Source organism: Numida meleagris, chromosome 2, assembly GCF_002078875.1.
Source record: "Numida meleagris isolate 19003 breed g44 Domestic line chromosome 2, NumMel1.0, whole genome shotgun sequence".
In the NCBI taxonomy this organism is placed as follows: domain Eukaryota; kingdom Metazoa; phylum Chordata; class Aves; order Galliformes; family Numididae; genus Numida; species Numida meleagris.
This window is the reverse complement of record NC_034410.1, coordinates 88,990,463-89,012,588: the sequence shown is the minus strand read 5'-3', so window position 1 is coordinate 89,012,588 and position 22,126 is coordinate 88,990,463. Positions and strand designations below refer to the sequence as shown.

At 41.3% G+C, this 22,126-nt stretch overlaps 1 protein-coding gene across 3 annotated transcripts in view; it reads right to left on the bottom strand.

Moving 5' to 3' along the window:
• The window catches only part of MBP (myelin basic protein), a 108,157-nt gene extending 86,418 nt beyond the window's left edge, over nucleotides 1–21,739 (bottom strand). Inside the window, exon 1 of one of the 3 annotated variants that reach the window (XM_021386333.1) lies at nucleotides 21,417–21,739. The gene's annotated coding sequence lies outside the window, so the exon portion shown is untranslated. Of the gene's footprint in view, nucleotides 1–20,889; nucleotides 21,035–21,154; nucleotides 21,382–21,416 lie in introns of those variants that run through there. The other 2 variants (XM_021386334.1, XM_021386335.1) reach the window with 2 other exon arrangements.

The window sequence follows — 22,126 nt, the reverse complement described above, 5'->3', positions numbered from 1 at the left end:
GAAGCTGAGGAGAGGCGCTGCAAAGTGTCGCAGAGCTGCCCAGCCCAGGAACCAGCTGAATGGGCTCTGCTGCCAAAAGCCAGCATTGCCCAAACGCAGACTGACGCAGGAATTACTCCAGCTATCCAGGCTGCTTCCAGTAATTCTAGGAAAGAGCCCAGGGATTCCGCCTGGGGAAACCAACTCAACTGCCTTCCCCTATCAAGTCACCTTCCTCAAGGAGCCAGGCTAGCAGGTAACCTGATGGGCAAGCCTTCTTTTCCACTTTTTTCATGATAGGAAGCTGTATTTCAGCTACCAACAACAAAAACACCACTGCCTCACCCAAAGGGGGAAAATTCTCCTTGCTATCTGCTGAATAGGTATTCGTAGTTTAAAAAAGAGGGTTCTAATCATCTTTCCATACACATGTAGTGTCCTATAGAGAGGTTTAAATCGTGATTCTGAATTTTCACTGAAAGACAGAAAAATGTTCCTTGAAACTTTCTGAATATCCCAAGAAACAGACTGGTATCAGATTTTTGCACGTTTTGCTGTTTTGACTGCAAAGTAGAATTTTCCTATACACTGACAGGAGCCTGAGAAAAGTCTACTCTTTCTAATTGTCAGACTCTAAAGGCGTCTTTCTCATCATCACCTTTCAATATTCTAAATAAAACCAAAAAACTTCAGCCCAGGAGCTAGCTGCCAGTAACAACTGAAGAGTGATATCAATTCAGGAATTACACAAGGGTATAAGCCAATGCTTATTCAATACAGGTGAACCTCTACATCTCTACCTCTGAATGTTAATGGTGATTTAGTTTTGAAACACATACACTACCTAATGTAAATCACAGGACGCTGAAAATGGATTGTTAAATATTATCTTTGAAGAGTAATTTAGTTATGTAAAATAAGCGTTCAATCCTACCTCTTCCCACACACTTAAATATGACTCAACAGAACTACACAGAATAATACAGGTATGCAAGTACTCACATATTTACAAGTATCAGATCATAATTATTACCTTGTACTACCTTGTCTAGGAATACACATTCACCACAGGCTGACACTGGTGAGTAATGGTGCACAGCAACACTGCTAGATACGTTTCCCAAGTGCTTGCAGTCTTACTCACATATGGGAAGAGTCAGCAAGGAACAGAAAAATGTAACAGGAATTCACTTAAAACTTCCTGAGAAATTAGTAAATATTCTTATCTTTTCTTTTTTAAAAAATAATAAATCATATTAGACAAAATAAAACAGTTTAATTACCTTGAAGAAATGTGTGAATTCTGTCTCATTTTGGTAGCCCTCTAATGCAGACCCTTGGTTATGAACTCACCCACCAGTGACAAGCAAAACATTTATTTTCCAGTGTCAGGCCCATGTTATGTAGCTGACGTATTGCCCGGTGCTGCCAAGCAGCTACTTGGACATGTTGGAGTAGTTGTAAGGCTCTCAGTGTGACATACGTCTTTAGAAAGAAGCCCTTCAGCCTTTTTTTTTCAAAACAGATTGAGACACTGGACATACCTGAACTGTTTCTTCTGTATTCCCTCAGCATAGTGATTTGAGACTCCAGTGTACCAAGAAAGAAAACCCCTGGCAGTCTCAGGTGAGTGACCTGTACCTAATTGCATCAGCAGTCACAGCCAGAGATAGATGCAAGCAACCCTGTAATAAAAGTAACTCACCTCAGGGGCAAACTGCTTCCTACAATTTCTGCCCTCTTGAAATTCTAATGTTAAATTACTTTATGAAACATAGTGCTTCAGATCCTTTTCAAGTGTCATCATTATTTAATTTAAATTTAATTTTTCATTAAACATGAACGTGTGCAATTCCTGCTAGATCAAACCTTATTTCACTTTTGACTTCCGCCACGGTACGTCTCTGAGGAACCCTTCCTGAAGAAAACACACATTATTCTACATACATTTGTCCGTTGTGAATGATCAAGTCCAAGATTTTAGTGGCACTCACCATATTCAGATCAGAGAAGTTACCAGCAGTAAGTACCAACACGTGTATTTTAAATTATGCTCATACAGAACCTTGCATAGCAGAATCCTGGCCTTCCTGGCCTATCAAACATTACAGCCATTTTCATGCTTACAGATGAACACTGAGAACCTCAGACCTAAAACAGCAGCTCTCTAAGAGATGGGCCGAGTTCTGAAACACTGCCAATCTCACACAGTATCTCAGGAGTTTACATACACTTTGTGTACCATCGCAAAAGACATCAAAATAATTGAAATGTCTGTACATCTCTTTTTATTATTTTATCTTTTCTGACTGCTTTGATTACAATTTTCCCTCTGTCCAGCACAAAGGATATCACACTGACTTTTATTTGTTGCATTTACTTATTTCCTGTAGCTTATGCTTCTCATTTTTCTGCCTTTCTTCAGCTAGTCCCAACCTAGAGAACAGAGAGGACCACATATATGCCCAACAAATACATTCCTCAAGTCTGATCCAAAAAGGAAATGTTGCCCTACTATACAATTAGGACTGATACGTCTATTCTTATCTCATTCACTAACACGAACAACTTAATTTTATTTGTCACATATTGGCTTTACCAATACACACATTTTCACTTTTCATCCTTTTGGATAGCTCACTGAAAAACAAAACAACAACAACAAAGAAAACCTAATATTTTTTCCCCATACTGGAGAACCTTTTAGGTCTGCATGGCATATAAAACCGAGGAGCAAGCATCAACTTGCCACAACCCTCTGAAAAGGCTCAGAGGCACAATGGCAGAATCACAGGTGGTTTTTTCCCCAGCACTCACGTACTCAAGGGACAAAATATTTTGACCCTGCAGTTTAATAAATAATGAGAAAAAGAAAAAAAAACACAGTAAAATAGAGAGAGTATAAGAAAAAATGGACACGCCATAATCTCACTCACTCTGTATACAGTAAAGACAGTAAGTGCAGTAGGCTCTTAAGACAAGCCCGTTCCACTATCAGTGCTTCTGCAGTCCCTTAATGGTGTACATCCCTCAGGATGTTCCCCTTAGGAGTGTACCTCTGCAGCAGTGGAATTAACCTCTTGGCCTCAATGAATCAGCAACTAAAAGACACCTCTGTCCTAAATGCTAAAGTATCTGAAGTGAGAGAAATCGGAGAGCAAAGAAACATAACATAAATGTAGTATTAACCAAGAAAAAAAGAAGGAAAATGGAATTCAGTTTTACACGATAATTTCAGGCCACAGTGATGATCTGCCTAATATCACTGGAGGAAAGGCAAGGAGTAATCAAGAAGTCATACAGCAAGAATTGTTATTTGTTACCTGGAGACTTCCAGGTTTTGAGTTTACAGTACTCCGCAACCGGAGAAGATCTAACACCTGTTTGCACACAAAAATGGAGACACCATGAAAATCAAAACAAGATACATTTGAAGACTCACATTTTTCTGTGTCTTTACTTAGAAAAACAAGAAGTCCTCTCCCAGAGGTGAGCAGTATGTTTTCTCTTTATAAGCAAGACGGGTCACCGAGGCTCCCCAGCAACACAGCCACTTTGACGATCAGTGCTGCATTAACACACCACAGAGACTGATGTCAAAACGCACACCTGCAGCTCTGAACACTCATGAATCAAAGGCACCATATGCTGGCTCTTATCTTCTCATATTCAAGTGTCTGTCAGGACAAGAAGATGATTCATCCTCTCCAGACACCGTTAAGATTACAGTAGGAAAACAATGAACCACTATATCTTTCTCATTTAAATAACAACAACCAAAAAAAGACTCTCTCTGCCCCACCTTTCTCTCTGTTCTGACTTCATATATAACCTCTCCATACTGTAAACATACCCAACCTAGAGTTGGGCTTCCTGTAAGTGCTCCTCTATTACATTTGGCATAAATATAGACATTACGAAAGGCTATGACTTTTCACCTTACTCCTAGCTGACTCCCTCTTGGCTCAGCCTACCGCTGTAAAGTTGTCTCTCCCTTCCCATAAACATGCTGCCAAGGAGGCACAAAACTGAATCTGGTTTTCCCGACATGAAAGCATGCATCCTTAACAATACACTTAGGTTCCTCGCTGTTTATGTTTAAGTTTCTCTCTTCTTTTTGTCTTCCCTTTTCCTAGCCTAATTGCCTGAGTGTTCACACATGAAACTTTGCTTTGAAAGTAAATTTTTGAATTTGAAGTAACTTCACGGAAACTTAGTCCCCAAGTTTTTAAGTTGTGCTTAAGGTATGTACTAAGATTCAAGGATCTTGTGACAACCTCCCAACAGATTGCTATTATCCACAGTTTATTAATGCATGCACAAATGTCCAGCACAAAGCCATTTGCTCTGCAAGCTGCAAGTGACACTCATGAAGCTTCAGCAGGTACACGCAAACTGCTCTGCCTTTAAATCAATAAACTAATTCCAAGAGCAAAGTGACTTACCTATAGAGAAGCAATTTTTCTAACTGTGAGAACACAGATACTGTGACATTGGTTTGGGATTTTCATAGAATGGACTTTTAAAGGTCATTTAGCCCAACTCCCATGCAGTGAACAGGGACATCTTTCAACCCAAACCATGCCATGATCTACAGCTAGATCAGGTTAGCCTGGTCCAGCCTAACTTTGATTTGGATTTTGTCTGTCAATGATACAGTGGCTTGCTTTCCCTTCTGAACAAAGAAAGTAAAAAGACTTTTTGCTAAGAACAACCGTGTATCTGAGAAATCAACAGATTTGTTTCCTTTCCAAATGGAATTTTATGCTGAGTACTTTGGCCCTTATTCGCTGAGGTCAGAGGCTCAGCAGGTTACAGTCACTCAGCTGTGAGCTGTTGCACCTGGAAATTTAAATTACTTATGAGTAACAGCAGCAAACTTCTCACTGAAATCTGTGTGAGAAAGCACTTAGGTCTGCACGTCACCCTGATACCAGTATTGTAGCCATGTACCTCAACATATACGCTTTAAGAGTGTCATTTTGAGTCACACTCAGACATTGCTTCATTTCAATCTTAAATTTTGAGTACTAAATGTAGTTCTCTCAGCTCTTAAACAGGCTATGTACAAAGAACATAGAAATAACCACTACTGAATTACTACCGAAGAGAACAACAGATCCAGGAAAATATAATTCTATTTGAACACATCAATGTACAAAACATGCACAAGATAATTGTTTCCCCTTCTTTCATTAAAAAGGAAATCAGACTGTTTCATGTTAAAAGGAAGACAAAGAAATGTGCCAGACCAAACACTACTTTCTTCAACCTTTATGATTCAGTTCAGCACTTACATCAAATGCATATTTTATTCAGTGTACAATAAGTAAAATATGTATCAAAATAACAGAGTAAGAAGACCTGTGGTTTAATACGATTAGCAGCAGTATATTCATTTTCAAAGATGATTACCAAAATGCACCTCAAATCCTCTATATGATTAGAAGCTAAGTACTCTTAAAAGCTATTCACAGCACCCATCACAATATCACATCGTTCTTGAACAAGTTTCCCTTCTGAGGTATGGGGACATAAAATATTCTATTGTTACTGTTAACTGAATGTTTTTAGAACAATGAAGAAAATGTTTCAATTATAATCGTTAAACTTGTGACAGGGTTCACAGCTGTGAACCGAAAGAGTCTTATGACTCCAGACAGCACATGAAGACAGACAGAATGAATGTTCCTTCCCTAAAGGTCTGGCAACCTGAGGGCACAAAACACACAAGCAGAAGGCAAACCTTTCCCCCGTATCACAGATATAGAACACAGAGAGAGGAAAGACAGCATGAAAAATGATTTACAGCCCAGCAGACATTAGAAACTTAAATCCAGAGCTGTAATTCAGGAAGCCCTTTCCAGCTACCACATCATTCTGGGGCTGTAATCACAACCAACGTCTCCTCTCCCGTTTTAAAAGTTCTTTGAGGACTTCAAGTTCTGATAGCCACGACGACATGGCAAAGCAGCATCACATTTTGCACCAAGACTGCATGAAAATACAATGAGGTATTCCGCCATGCACAGTCTTATTTCAGTAGACTTTCTCAGCACAGATCATGCTAACCATTAAGCTCAGGCTTATCACAAGGCAGAACAGCAATCACAGTACCATCCCCTGCCTGCCTTTTACAAATGGCTCCAGTGTTAAATTATGAGCTTGTGATTAGCATACTCATACAGGATGTGGGAAACCAGCCATCATTTTAGATGGCACCAAGGGGAAAGATCAGTCTAGGAGGTGATCACAGGACAACTGTGAGTCACCAACGTGATTTGGCAGGGGAAAAAAAAAAGAAAGACCTACGCTGTGTCATGAGGGGATATTCCCAGTCAAGGCAGGGAAGAACTGATGTCACCACACAACCCACAAGCACAAGTGCAGCTGAATGCAAGGTACAAAGATGCTCAGCTCTATGTAGCGGCGTGAACTTTCTACTAGAAGAGATGCCAGGATGATGAAAGCGATAGGAGCCCATTATACAGGGATAAGACAAAAACCCATGACATGTCAAACCTAAGAAAAGCAAGGTTAAAAGACAGTGTTGGAAGAGAAGAAAACATATACTGTCCAGGTATAAATCTAAGATGAAAGTCAGAGTGTTTCTAAACAGGAAAAGAGCAAGGGTCAGGAAGAACCAGAGAGGAACCTTACTGCCTTCCAGATAAAAGACAAGAGTGCGATCACTGTTTCAGAGACTGCATGAATGTCAGGGCCCTGGGACAGCCAGAGAGCAGCCCCAGAACCAGGGAATCCTTCTGCCTGAGGATATCCAGCTTTCGACAGCATACGTGGGGCACGGCAGGGCAGGGGGAGAGCCAGGGTCAGCTTCTGACTGAACCTGTTCACGTACTGACAGCTGACCCTGACAAAGCCTCCAGCAGCAGCCATCACAAGCTTGCAGCATCATATAGTTGATCCAGCTAAAAAGGGTGCCTCTGCCTTTGTTGAAGATTGAAGAAAGAAGGTCGAAGACTTTCAGAAAACAGATACTGAGGTGCTCCATTTGGCTAAATTCTTTCTTTCCTATCTCGAACAGTAACTCCATCTAACCTGCTCCAACCAGGCTGTAGTTCACCCACAGCACTCTCAAGAAACAACAGCTTGTAACACTAAAGGGGAAGTCAAGAATACAAGCTACTTTCTTAAGTACAAACTGTATGATACTTGAATCAAGAAGCCCTGTCACTTAACACTTTCATGAATTATTTACCAGTGGTAACAACGGGTCTTTTATCAAACATAGCATCTTGCTTAAAACAGCTCTCATTGAAATCTATAAGAGTTTGCAAGCAGTGATATTATACTGACGGTTTAGCTGTTTTATTACTTTTTTTTTCTTTTTTAACCAGAAATCTGGCAATTCTGAGTCAGTGCTTATGGTTAATGAGAATGTTGCAACTGGAGCTTTCCCTCCTGAACAGTTGCTGATGACCTGTGTGCATAGAACCAGGCCCTTTTTTTTATGCCAGCACCGTCCAGCTATGGTCCCAAATATTTAACATGTGATATTCTAAAACTTACTTACAATAATTCTGGATCAAACCTGCCGTTACTATGTTAATGTTGCAGTTGTAACTATCTTCTTTTGGTATATCCAATAAGCTTAATGCAATGCTATGTGTAAGTATTTATTAATAAATCCATTCCATGTGTGATGTTTGAGCACCTGTGAAATTTAATGCCAACATCAAAACAAAAATACTACTATGCTAAGAAAGAAAAAAATGTTTCCCCACTTTTTATCTTGATGCATGCTATATTCACTCAAAAAGAAAAAAACCCAAACCACAGCACTGCCCCACTCCCAAACCACAGGCTTCTTAGCATCTGCTAAGGGTGTTTGAAAACATACACTAACAGCACTGCTTAACATGAAAAACATACAAAAACTGCAAAGTGGAAAGCGATTTCTATCATGACTGGTTTCTATTTGTGTTTGTTTTTAAACAAAGCTGCACGCAAACATTTCCTCCGTTTGGACACATCAGAGTTCACTTAAATTCACCCTCACATTCAATTAGCAATGGACATGAGTTTCCCCTTACTTTGCCAACTACATCGTATGAATAGCCCATAAACACTGACATGCCGCCATGCATTAGCTATCTGCTCCTGCAGAGGAATGCTGCAGATTATTTAATGCATGTTCTCTCAGGTGCCGCATGGTGAAGAAGTACAGGCAGCTAATGATGGAGGCAGCCACATCACACCAAGTAGGACTGGCATGCATATGGGCTGGCACAAGTATGGTGTCACACACTCACAACTCAGCAGAAAAAAGGGCACCTCATCATTTTGGTATCAATTTTTACTCATTTAAAGAACACTCCTGCCATGCCAGCAGCTTGCTCAGCATTTGCTCTTCCTCTGGATGCTGCAGCTTGCCCACAGCCAGGACGCACCACTTTGCACAAGTGAGACAGCTTCTTCATGTTTTCCATCCCTTGGCCCATATATATGCGGTCTTATACATTTTAAGCATAGTACTGCAAGAGTCTTATCCTTTACATCAGAGGCGGAAGTAAAAGAATGTAACTGTATTTTTTAATTTTATCTAATGATAGCTTACAGAAACTTGAGTGGTACTAGACTATTTAAATTTGTTTTTTTCTGCATAGAGTCACACCATTAGGTCACAGACCATCCCTGTAAAAATGAGTGGCAATTTCAGTTACAATAAAGATAAAAATCTGTCCAAATAACTTTTTAGCACAGGGTTCCCAGCTATAAACAATTAAGAATAAGGCCAGGTTGGATGTGGCCCTGGCAATCTGATCTAGTACTTGATGTAGCAGCTGGCAGCCTTGCCTGTGGCAGCGGAGTTAGAATTTGATGATCCTTGAGGTCTCTTCCAACCCAATTGGATTCCGTGAATTCAGGAAATCTTTAAAACATTGAGAATACTTAAAAAGTCTAAAAGAGTAAATGACAGCCAACTGATTCAACTGACACTAGGAGAGAAATTTTTACAAACAGAATGCAATTATAAGCTGGAATTGAGTCAACATGCCCAAATGCCTCTCAATCAGTAAAAGAAATCATCACAAGATGATTCAATACCACAAAAAGACATGTACAGAATATTCTTTCTGTTATGTATTTAAAAGCAGTGTGAAAACAAACATTGTCATAAAGCCTTCTTGCACATATACAGCACATTCAGTGAGATATGTGAGAACAGACTTACCATAAAGTCACTTGGCTGTACTCAGCTGAGCAGTCTTTTCTTACGCAAGCAAAGCCATAGAAGACTACGATGTCATTTTGCACCAAGAATACACTGCAAAACCAGCTTTCATGCTTATGTGTGCCAGCAGTCTTTGTTGTAATGCATGTGTGATTACGAAATTACTTAACTGCTCTCTTGCCAAAGCTCTGGTTACTCCTCTCAGGTTAAAGTAAAGAACTGGCTGATTGTGAAATACCTTTAATCATTTGGCCATCTTCAAATGTAATACTGTACCAAGGTTTTATCTGCATGTTAATCTTTTATCCATTTACTAAACTGGACAGAAAAATGTGATCTTGCACTTCACAAATAACTGAAGCCTGACAAACAGATTCCTAAAGCATAAGATCCATAGATACACGAGTTCCTAAAATCTACTCTGCAGATACTATTTACTATTTAGCATCTGACTTTTTTTCCTCCCCCAGATACACATTTTCAGTTTACAAATCTTCATTGCACAATAAAATAAATGATTACACTAAGATTTTGGAATACATGTAAAATAGAATTAAAATACTTAAGATTACTTGCAAACTGCTACGATTTTTTTCTAAAGAATTAAAGTCTTACTGAAACTAAACACTATTAGAAGCATTAAAATGGTGAGCTAATTATACATGCCATTCAAAGCATATTAGGAAAGCTTTATTTCTGATGAATCTATCGTTGCTAGTATTGTTACTAAACATTTCTAGTTGTAAAACATAACTATTGTTACATTCATGGTTACATACATACTGGTTCTGCAGAAAAGTTTCATTAAGCACATTTATAACCTTACTCCCAAGAGGTTTTTCAGATCCTAAACAGTAACACAATGAATAAAAATGAATATACAAAACATAGCACTTAACCGCATACAGCATAAAACTAGAGGCAACCATCATCATATGATGAAACTATTTTGATACACAATGGACTACACAGAGTAACCACTGTCCACCAATGCAAAGGCCTGAACCAGAACAGTTCATGTGATGCCAACGATAAGATCTGAAGAATACTAAGTTACCCAGTAAGTTATTGTGAACTTATGGAGTACTGTATAGTCAGGCTAAATTTGTCTGCTTCTTGCTAGATGCAAATCAAGTCCTGCTACATGTGAGATTGGTTGGCATTTTCCAAAGAGCATCCTACAATATGAGAGTAGTAAGGGAATATCAAATGGTGAGTAAAAGAAAAAAAAGCACCACAGGACTGGTGAAGCTTTAAATGCCTATTAGAATGCAGATAAAGACTTCCACACGTCCTCTCACTGACACATGCATATGTATTTCTTGTTATTATCAACCTAATGGCAAGATTATGGAAATAAATCAATACAAATGAGAATCCAAGGCAAAGCCCACTGACCCATTCAAACCAATATAATTATTAAACTTACTGTCGCTCCTGCTGCCACCCCCCCTTTCTTGCAAATTACACACACTAGTAGTAAGAACCACTCCAGCTGCAATGTCCTGTTCCTAACAAGCATGTTTCCCCAGGTCATATGAAGTCCCAACGCATTCATCACCACTTTCCCAAGATTCAGGTGCCCTGTCCTGTGACCAGTGACTCAGTACCTACAGCTGGACAACAACTGGGCAACCAGAAAAGGAATGCAGGAAGGGGATTGTGCAAAGGTTACCAAGTCTGAAGGGTTCACTGGGAAAGAAAGCATCACAGTCGTGAACACTTTCACTGGTAGTTAGTCTCTCAGGTTCTCCCTGTGTTATGTTCAGACATAGGCCCATCTGAATGCCACTTCTAGGCCTAAGAGGAAGGGGGTGACTGGGAATAGTCAGCACGGATCTAGCAAAATTAAATCATGCCTGACCGCTATAATTTCTCTCTATGATAAAATCACAGATTTGTGCATGAGAGGAAAGCAGCGGTGTCGCCTCTTGCTTTCAGCAAGACTGTCAACAGCATCCGTCTCCTCAGCATCTTCATATCTAAGCTGATCTATGTTACAGTCTAGATGGACTGATGATTAGGTGATAAAAAAAATGTCTCTGTCATTAGGCTCAACTAGTAGTTGTCGATGGTTCACATTCTACCCATAATCTGGTTACAAGCAGATAGGGCTCCCTGACCCATCTTTCATGTATTTAGCAGCAACCTGGCGGAGGGTAAAGAACACATCCTCAGCAAGCCTGGGGAAAACATGTACTTAGGGGTGCAGCTGATGCACTGAAGGGCAGAGTTGCCTTTCAGAATGGCTTACACTTGAGCAAGGGGCTGAGAAACCCCTTGGAAGCACTGGCTGAAAACTGGCTTGCTGCTGAGCAGCTCTGGCGAAAAGGATCCAAGAACCCTGGAAGACAGAAGGTGAGACATGAGTGAGCAGCCCACCTGGCAGCAATAGGGGCTTCATGCAGCATCCACTACTCTCGTACCTGGAGCAGCATGTCTGCTTCTGAAGGCCCAACCAGAGGCATCAGCCAACTGAAGCAAGGTCAGTGAAAGGCCATAAGGATGTGCCTTACGAGGAAGCGCTGAAGCCACTGGGATTGTTCAGCTTGGAGAAGGTTTTGGAGCACTTAATAGCAACTTTCCAATATCTAGGAGTAGATTATTGAAAAGGTAGAGCCCAGATTTTTACTGAGGTGCACAAGGGGAGAAGAATGTAAGCTATAGCCAGGTAGATACTTACTATGTGTTTATCAGATAAAATGAAAAAAAAAATCACTGTGAAGATGATTAAGCATTGGAAGAGATGGCCCTGAAACACAGTGGAATTTCTACCCTTGGAGCTTTCCATGACCAGGCTCAACATGACCCTCAGTAACCTGGCTTGATCTTGTAGCTGACCCTGCTTCAGGCAGCAGGGTGGGCTGAGATTTCTTGAGGTCTGTTCTAAACTGAATCATTCTACGAATCAAAGCTGGAATTATGTAAACATGTTATACACAGCATGCACATTTATGCATAACACATCCAAGCAGACAGGAGAAACTTCAGGCATCCACAACAGATGCAGTACAAATGATCTACATACATGGAGTATAATTCAAAAAACCTTCACTGTTCCGAGTTTTATCCGCTTACACAGACGACAAAAATTGTCCATGCATGAATTTATTTAACTGGAATACATCCTTCAAAACCTCTGTAATGCTGCTTGGTTCACTGCATCAGGAAAACTGAACAGCCTTAGTCACAATTAACGCAAAAAAATCACTTGGCTTTGCAGTTATAAGAGGAAGAAAAGCCAAAATCAAAAGCTAATTATAAAGAAGAGACTACAGGTACAGTATATGCTTCATGGCAGCTACGAAAGTCCTTTATGGCACACTGAAAAACGCAGTTAAGAACTCTGAATATGCTGATACTCAGCATGGTACCAGATAACTGCATTAAGGCAAGGAGCATACTTTTGTTGTTGCTGTATTTTGTTGTATGCTATTTGTGGGAGGCGTGTATCAGCCTTCCCACTAAAGCTTATTAGTAGGACAAAATATTACTCACAAAGAGATGAAATTTACAAACTGTTTACAATAATAGGCCAATTACAAGTAATCAAGAGTATTTCTCAACCCTCCACACGCTTTCCAGGGGCACGCAGAATTATTACTTGTGGCTGCAAGCACCAGTCTTTATTTAGAACGCATTTTCTCACCATACTAAAGAAGGCTGTGGGATTCAGTAGTTAGAATAAAATAATAATAATAATAATAATAGTAATATCACCACATATAAAGCTTTTTACCACAAGACAAGAAGAAAAGAACATTTCACAACCCACTCAAGGAGTCAGCCAAAATTTTAGACAAACTTTTCTATATCAACAATCCCGCATTCAGTTGAAAAGCAACTATTAAAATTCCCTTTAAAACAACAACAATAACTACAACAACTTTCCCATGTGACCCTATTACAGGCTCTTTTCCATTGGACAAGAAAGATTTTCTGAAGAAAAAAACAAACCCAAATTATTGCTTGCCCTCCAGGCAAACAGTGCTGATTCAGACTGCGCTGATGAAAGCTATGTAGAATCTTATACTTAACCTCTTCTCCAGCAACAAGTCAAGGCAAAGTAATAGTACAGGTAAAAGATGACAAAAACCAAGCCAGGGAGTTAATGTTTTTACAGATTACACACTTTGCCTACTAAGGAGACCCTTGCTACATTTAATTTCTACCATCAGGGGAGAGAGTCCAAGATTAAAAGGCACAACAAGAGCCAAAGTAAATGATAATTGTGTTTTCCTCCAAGTCTGTTCCAATGACTCGAGCAAATATTACGAGCCAAAAAATAATCACAAATAAAATATCGTTTTCTTTCTGCTTTCAGAAGGATAAAAAGAAATTCACACCAACACTGACTTCAGAAATGCGAAGTTCTGCCCATCCTCAATATTACCGATTTTTCTCAAACATGGAGTGCTTCATGTACCTATAATAATAAAGGGACTGCTTCCACAGTACTTCAGCATCTTTTGGTTTGCCTTTCAGATATAAGTTTTCTTTATTTGAGTAAGATTTGTCCCATTCCCCCTTCCTGTCTGTACCTTCTTAATGCTCAAAGAGACAAGTATATGATTTTATTTTAATCACTGCAAGATCTGCATATGCAAGTTTTGCAGATGATATTCCAACACTACTTTTCACCAAGAGAATTAACAATGTTTGATGTGAGTTTAACTAAGGACTAATTGGTTTTTTTAAAGCTCCAAATAAAAGAAGGATGCTGACACACGGGAAGTAACAGTGATAGAGAGTAAGTGAAGAGCATTACAACGCATTACACAGAACAGCAAAGCAATGTTTTGCCATGGAATGCTGTGGACTTAACTTTGATCCCAGAAGCTGATGAGTCTCCTCTTAGATTGGCTAAGTCTCAGTTACTCAGGGAATTTGTCACAAGCTCCAGGAGCACTTTCTGGGAGCGGGCACCATGGAAAGCCATGAGAAATTCTAAATATACTAGTCAGAATAAAATGGAAGTGAGTTAGAGGTATATGGATGACACTCGTCTTTATGTGCAGATTTTGAGGCTGGAGTACAATAGTGGCTGTCACTGGGATCTACAGAATCGCAGCATTAAAAAAAATATATAGAGATAGATTGTATGACACTAACCCAGGCTATACAAAGGCCGAGGAATGAACGGGACTGGCTGGTTGTATCAGACAAGATGAAGGTGATACTGATAGACAGGTGATGAAGAAAATTTGAGGATCGAGTAAAGATCACTTCTGCTACTCAATCAGCATTAACCGATCTAAATTTATACTTCAGTGATGTGCCTGGAATATCAGGCCAACGTAGGCCAGGACAATATTTAATAATCAGCATCTGGCTAGGTGAGAGCAATTGCTGTTATGGATGTCAGTCTTCCTACAAATGGCCATGGTGACAGCAGTTTGAATTTAGATTACTTCAAAATATCTGAGGAATATGAAAATAAGACTCCACCTTACATCAGTACAGGAAATCTTATCTAGCATAGAAAACTACGCACATGAATACTAAGTAGAAGGCACAGAACAACTGTCCTTCAGGCTGAAGTTATTGCATTGGAAACTATGATTTTACTGTGATGCTTTTACCAGTAAAACACCTTATGTCTCAAGATGAACTTACCTCCCTTCTGCTTCCTACCACCACATGGCACATAGGCAGCACTGTTTCCAGAAAGAGCTGACAGTAGATCCCTACACACAACAGAAGCAACTACATGCTGTCCTCTGAAAGACCTTTGGATATAAAGCGATGCCTTCTAATCTGAAAAAGCCTGAACTTTCATGGTCCAATTTACAACTGAAAAAGCTGGCTGGGAACTGTCCACTATGTAACAGGGTTTTTTAAATCTTTGGAACACATATATATTCAACTAAGATGGCAGACTGCTGTTGCAATATACAAGCCCTTAATCTAACCTAGTCCGCTGCAAATAGCCATTATTTTTCATGGTCTTGCCTCTATTCACAAAACTGTGATCAAGAAAACAAACTGAAAAATGTAGCCAAGTGCCAAGAACAAATTTGTATTTTTGACAACAATGTTCCCTCTCCTTTATTCTTGAAGAAATGCTTCCAGAAAGTCAAAGATTGAAAGCAAACATTAAGACCAAGTACAAAGGTTACAAACAATACATAAGCAGAACTTAAAAGAACATAAGAGCTTTATGTGTGCCTATGAATACTGATCTTGCCCACTGCCAAGACTTTTTTTTCCAAGTTACTGAATTCCAAAGACAGCTATAACTCGTCCAGCTGCACTGCACTACCTGAATTTTGACTTCTAAACAAGAAGACTAAGAGCAAAAACATCTTCACATGTGATCCAAAGATTTCAACGCTAAACAGAAGCCAAAGATAATGCACCAGGTAAAGATATAAAAATATATATATACATTACAACCCCAAATTAATTTAGGAATATCTGTTGCTGTATATTTGCTTTGTTTTCCCTCTCACTTTCAAAACATAATAGTTAGATGCTAGGTTCTCTCAGCTGTTAATGTTTCCAATCTGTAGTAGAAAGGATTGAAGTTCAACATTTCCAGATGTTTATGCTTCCCTGAAATGTTAAAGAAATGATACATTAAGGATTCAAATAATACACTAAGAAATTTTGCAAATGTTGGAACAAAATTAAAAATAGTCTTTCTTTCCAATGCACAAAACAAACTTATTACGTCTGACACATTGATTGGAGACAGTTGAAAAAACATAAAAAACCACTATTGTTCCTTCAGTCATAGCGTACTTCAGAGAGGGAGAGGGAAAGACTGATCTGAGCAATCTTTTCAGATTTATTACTTTACTTGCTTCTTCCCCTTGGATGACTTCACTAAAATTTAGGGAAAAAATCAATGGTGAAATAAAGACAGAAAACTAACTTCATTACTGAGTTATTTCAAAATCATTTCAGAAGAAAGAAAATAGCTGGAAATTTCCAAGTTATTTCTTGTTTTTCTCTCACTTGCCCTTTGTGTGGGCTTTCCTGGGACACGTCCAAGATTTACAGCTATTCCAAGCAGCAGAGCTGGGATCTCACTTCAACTGATGCAAGAAGCCTCAAAAAAAATCTCCCTTTTATTAACCAAAAATTTCCCCAATTATTTTTAAATGAGCATTTCAAGAAGCATATATATTTTTTTTCTTTTCTGAATATGAGAAACACAGAATGTTTAAATCCAAATATTACGGTCTGGAACTGTTTAAGTATAAGCTACTTAGAAATGCTTTAGCCACAAATAATTGTTCTCAATAGACTCAATAGACTATGAATCTTTTAAAGCAAACAGCAGAAGGTTGCATACTGATTTCTAAAGAAAAATTAAATCCATTATGATCAACTTTTCACAGAAGGGTCAGTCCCCCTGCAAACTTCTCAAAGAAGATGGGGTGTAGTTAGCAAAGATGAGATGTACTGGTGTTTTCTGGAATTCAAGGGTAAAAAGAACAAACAACACATCTCTGAAAACAGCTGGAAGAGCAAGAAAACTATTTGTACAATTTGTTCTTCAGAAAAGCTAATGAAATCGCTATGCATTATCTATGTAACAGACATGAGAACTGTTCACTATGCAAAAGCCCACATGTGGGTTCAACAGGGATTACACTTGGTATTTGAACAGTGATTAGACAGTTGGACAGAGAGACTGTTTTGTGTGTTACTAATACATAACCAGAAAATAAACAGAGAAATAAACAGAGAAAAAAAGGCATTATGTGTATGAGACAACTAAGTATGAAAAAAACCTAAAATGGTGTGACAGAGCCTTTATTTAGAGACACTGGGTACGGAAGATCACACACTATCATTGTCTCACCAGGGGAGAGATGTCAATAAAGTTTCATGCAATTCCTTTCAACCACAGCTAATCCTACAGTGCTTAGCGTAACTAAGAACATTTTGTCTAAATTCTTGGGTGGGCGAAACCCCTGGAGAACTACATTTCTATTCTGCCATTTTAAATTACTGCCTGAAAAGGATCCCTATATTGGGCTCACGTAGCTCAAATGCAGCATTCACTTGATCCTCAGGGAGGGAGCAATCTTCCTGTGGAGCAATTAGTGCAAGAAGACCCAGAACCATGACCAAAGGGTACGGTAATACAGTTAAAATGTAATCTCTGCTGAAGCCAGAGACTGCCTCGGGCATCAGGAGCAACTGGATCAGTCTCTCAGAGACTAACTTGTTTATTTTACACTCAATATCTAATTAGGTCCAAATTAAGCAGTTTATGCAGAAGGCTGGGTGCCCCTGAAAATGGCTATTAATAAAAGTAATAAGCAAATACAGTACCGGATTCCAGAGTTATCTGTCTGAAACTCCAGATATTTGAGCAGTGAAGCTCTAAAGCATATATCTTTTTTCTGATCCTTCTTCCATTGATTGTTACTTCTCTTTTATACATTAAAAATATGAAAAAAAATAAAATCAGGCTTCTTCAAAAATGACAGTGTCCTGCTGGGTCAGGTTTTTTTCTTCTTCTTCTTTTTTTTTTTTTTTTGGCAGCACCTACCAATTCTGGAGCACTGAAGCAGCTTTTACACTTTCCACCTTCATCAGAGTATTTTAAAGAAATCAGGGAAACTCCTGTTTTATACCGTGGTATCAACTGGCTGTATCAAAACTGCATCTAAACATTCTTGACCTACTGCTGCCAGCAGTGCACAGGTACCTCAGCACCATGGGACTGGGCACCTCACGGGTGATCCAGAAAACTGCGCTATCCTTTTATCTATGACAGACTTTACACTTTAAACCTCTATGCAGGATTGGAGTCTTGGACTGCAAACTTTCCAGACTCCTCCCTCGTCAAACACAGGCTGTTAGTGCTTATGGCAAGGAACACTAGGTTTCACCCACATAAATCCTGAGTATCTTTTGCTGACCATAAAAAAAAAATGCTTGCATTCATTTAGACTAACTCAATTTAGTTCTGTTAAGTAGAAATTTGAATCACATTGCTCTACATTCTGATATACAAGCACCCATCTATTCCACATCACTTCATTCTGGCATGGAAGAAGTTAACAGAAAACAGGCAGTGTATCATTTGAACACTTACAACTTTTGCTATTTATGCTACAAGTAAGCATGAGATGTGGATTTCAGTTTAATCTTTATTCTCTCAACAGTTTATAATGAAAGTGTTTCTTTAGTCATAACAATCATGTAGCAGAAAAATTAGAGCCTAAACTATAATGATATGTTCTATTTGATGGAATAAATAACTGAAGTGGATATTTCAATCTTATGAATAATTTATGTGGAGTACTAAATAAAAGCAGCACAAAAAGAACAAACAGGAAATTTGTGCATATGCAGCAATACTGAGACTCAAGCATCAATTTTCCAAATTCCGTGTTTCTCCCGGCAGTGCTCACTGAGCTCACTGGCATTCCCCTAGGCCAAGCTGCTCTTCTGCCTGATCCTACCGCTGCTATTCCATGTATGCTCATTTCTAATCAAACACACCGCTAACGCTCATCTTCTCAAACTCCCAGAGCTAGAAAGCAGTGGAAGCATGTCCTCCTTCTGCTACTGATTCGTGAGGTGATCAGTGTCTAGCCCTGGTTGCTGCCATGCCTTGAAACAGACACTGTGCTTCTCCGCACGTGCAGGATATCTTGAGTCTGGGATTGTTGTACAACAAGCTTGTCTTCAAAGAGGATGGAAGGCCTCAGCTGACCAGAAATCTAGATATTGTATGAGAACGAGTTAATGAAGTATAGAGCCCAATGCAAGAACAAGTTTGTCATTAACATTTTCACAAAAGCACAAAATCAAGCAACTAAAAACACGAAACATTTTTAAAGTAATAAACCGAAATTCCTGTTATAAAGGTCTATGGTGAACCAAAGTTTATCGCTATGATAATGACCAGACACATTATAAATATTCACTGCCTTACTCATAGTTATTGTCATTACAGAATTGGGACTATGAAAGTTTGCGTGCCTTTTTTGTTGTTGTTAATGTACAATACAGCCTGAAAATGGTGTAAACGCTCAATTTCTGTTTTTAATTGTCTAGCTAGTACAAATCCAGTGAAGATAACATAACTTCAAATTTTATGCTCTGCTTTTTCTTAGCTCAGTGAAAATGAACTTGAATTCATTGCATTAGGATGCACTGTAAGTGTGTAACACTCTACTTTTTATTGTTGTTTGTTACAGATATCAAGCTTTATCTACAATGGATTGTTTCATAGCCTAATGCATGAACATTCTTCAGTAAGTTAATCTTCATTAATATAACTCCTATGCACTGGCTTTTGCTAACCAGAAATTGACTTTCAACTGTCCCATTTGATCAAAAACATTTGTAGAGCCGTTCATCTGCTGCTTATTTCTTCAGGTACCTCCCTATTTTCTTACTAGAAGCTTAAATGGGTTCAAACCTACCACAGAAAGACAAAGGTCTGTCCAACACAAAGGCAACAACTCTTCATCTGAGGGACTGAGCCACAGGTGCCTGGTTGGAGGATCCTTGTGAGCCTTCCCCTGGCATCTGCTTTTGCCTGCTCCAGCAGAAGCCGTGGTATATCCTGCTGGTGTTTTTTAATAATTCACAATGCATATAGGCAGAGCCAATGTAAAAAATCCTTGATGATCGAGAGCTTTGATAGGCTCATACCAGTCATCATCGACTGCTCTAAGACCATCTAAGTCTGTTTCCTGCTCAGCTGCCAGCAGTAATCAACAAATCATTAACACAAACCTTAAGACAGCTCTCCTGCTGTTATTGTTCACCCTGAATGACAGCGAGCACTTTGTCATCCTTCCAGCCAACAGTTTAGACACAATCACCTCACAATTTACAGTTTAACTTCTACCCGCCTGGAAACTAGCAAGGCTCCAGTTGTGTCAGCAGAGTGTATTAGGAAAGGTTGGATACTAGGAAAATTTTCTTCTCAGAAAGAGTGGTGAAGCAGTGGCACAGGCTGCCCGCGGAGGTGGTGGAGTCACAGTCCCTGGAGGTGTTCAGGCACTAGGTGGATGTGGCACTGAGGGACGCGGTCAGTGGGCATGGCGGGCATGGGTTGGTGGTTGGACAAGACAATCTTAAAGGTTTTTTCCAACCTGAATGATTCCATGATTCCATAGACACAGCCTTATACTTACCAACATTAGCATTTTAGAAACAACTACCAGACACAACAAAAACGAAGAAGTGCAATATACACTCTGTTAGCCCCAACCACCTGAGACCCAGTTCTGGTCCAAACAAGAAGGGGGAAAACTTCAGTTCCTCAACAAGAAAGCTTCCAGCATTTTCAAATGTTGTAATTTCATTATATCCTTCCATCGCTTCCTTGCTCTTTTATAAAAACCAACCGCATTCCCAGTGAGGCTCTTGGTACACTAAGGGATCAGTGTGATGCTCACAGGAAATACTGCCGTGAACAACCTACTCTAAACTACAAAGACAAGCGTTTACATTCCTTCCAGGATAAACCGCGGAGCTATTTTCCAGAAGTCCCCACGAACACACTAAAAGAACAAAACACCCCAAAACCGCAGCCTGGTAACCCAGCAGCCGGCGGCACCACAGACGCGCTGATAACAGTTTACTGTAAACACTGCCGAACCCTACGTAGAAATCGCACGGCCCCAGAGCGCCAAGGGTTCGGCAGCTTAAAAAAATAATAATAAAAAATCATTTAAAAGACACTGGGGCAGAAGGGCGAGAGATGTGAGCACCAGCCCCAAGGCCAGCACCTGCTCCGCTCCTCAGCTCGCCGCCGGCGCCTGCCGCTTGCCGCGCAGCTCGCCCCTGCGGGGTTAACGCTGAAAAGCAGAAGTTCGCTGCTGAGCTGCAAAACTCCGGGCACGGCCACGATGTGAAACCGGAAGCACACGGGGCCGAGCGAAGGCCTCCCGCTGCCAGCCGGGACGCGTTCCCCCTCCCCGGGGCGGTTGTGTAATGTACGGCCCCCGCCCGGGGAGCAGCCCCGGGCCCCGCCCGACGGCCGTCGCCGCGTACCTGTCCCGCGGGCAAGGCAGCCCTGAGCCACCTGCTGTGCCGGAGCCACCTGCGCTGCGCTCCGGGTGTCCCGCGGTGCCGCCCGCCCCTCCTGTGTTCAGCGGGGCTCGGGCTCACGGTGAAGAGCACCAAGTCACAGCGCTGCTCCCCCCGCCCCGGGAGAGCCGCTCGGTCCGCTCACCGCAGCGCACCACCTCCCTCAACTCCCCGCCGGAAGGAAAAACAATAATAAACCCAAGCGAAGCAGTAAATGGCAACGCACCGGCGTCTCCTCCTGGATTGCGGCGCTCCGGGGGCTGCGCGCTGCATCCGCCACGGGCGGGGGCAGCGGGGGTGCGGGCGGGCGGAGGGGCAGCCCCTCTCTCCTGCCGGCAGGCACGGGGCTGGTGGCCGGGTGAGGTGATCCGCGCCGCGCTCCGCTCCGCTGCGTGCGGCTCCCTTCCTCCGTCCGAAGCGGCTCCTCCCGCTCGCTGCCGGCGCTCCGGAGTCGTGCCTGCGGGTCGCTATCTCGCCGCCTCCTTACTCCGCGCCCTCCCTCCCTCCGTCGCGCAGCGCTGTGCTCCGGCCGCGGCCCCCGCTACCTGTACCGGAGGTGCGCCCCGGCGGCTGCAGCGCCGCTCCCCGCCGCGCAGGGCACTCTCCGACCAGGAAGAGGCAGCGGGAGGGGGCACCGCCGTGCCCCGCAGCCCGCTCTTCCCGGGAGCCGGGGCGGAGGAGCCCGTTCAGTCCAGCGGGGAGGCCGGGCGTCCTGCTGCTCTGTTCGGGGAAAGGGGTCGAGATCGGGGGAGCACGGACCTGCCCTCAGGACTCGGACCTTCCCCTGGGATGTGGGAGTTCCCGCCTCAGGCTGCGGGGAGGCAAATAGCGGCCTCTGCGGTCTGGCAGCCCTGGGTAGCCCCCTCGCTCACGGCAGTTGGCCTCGTGGAGAAAAATCAAAGTTGTTTACCAGCAAATGTAACTCTATGCTGTGCC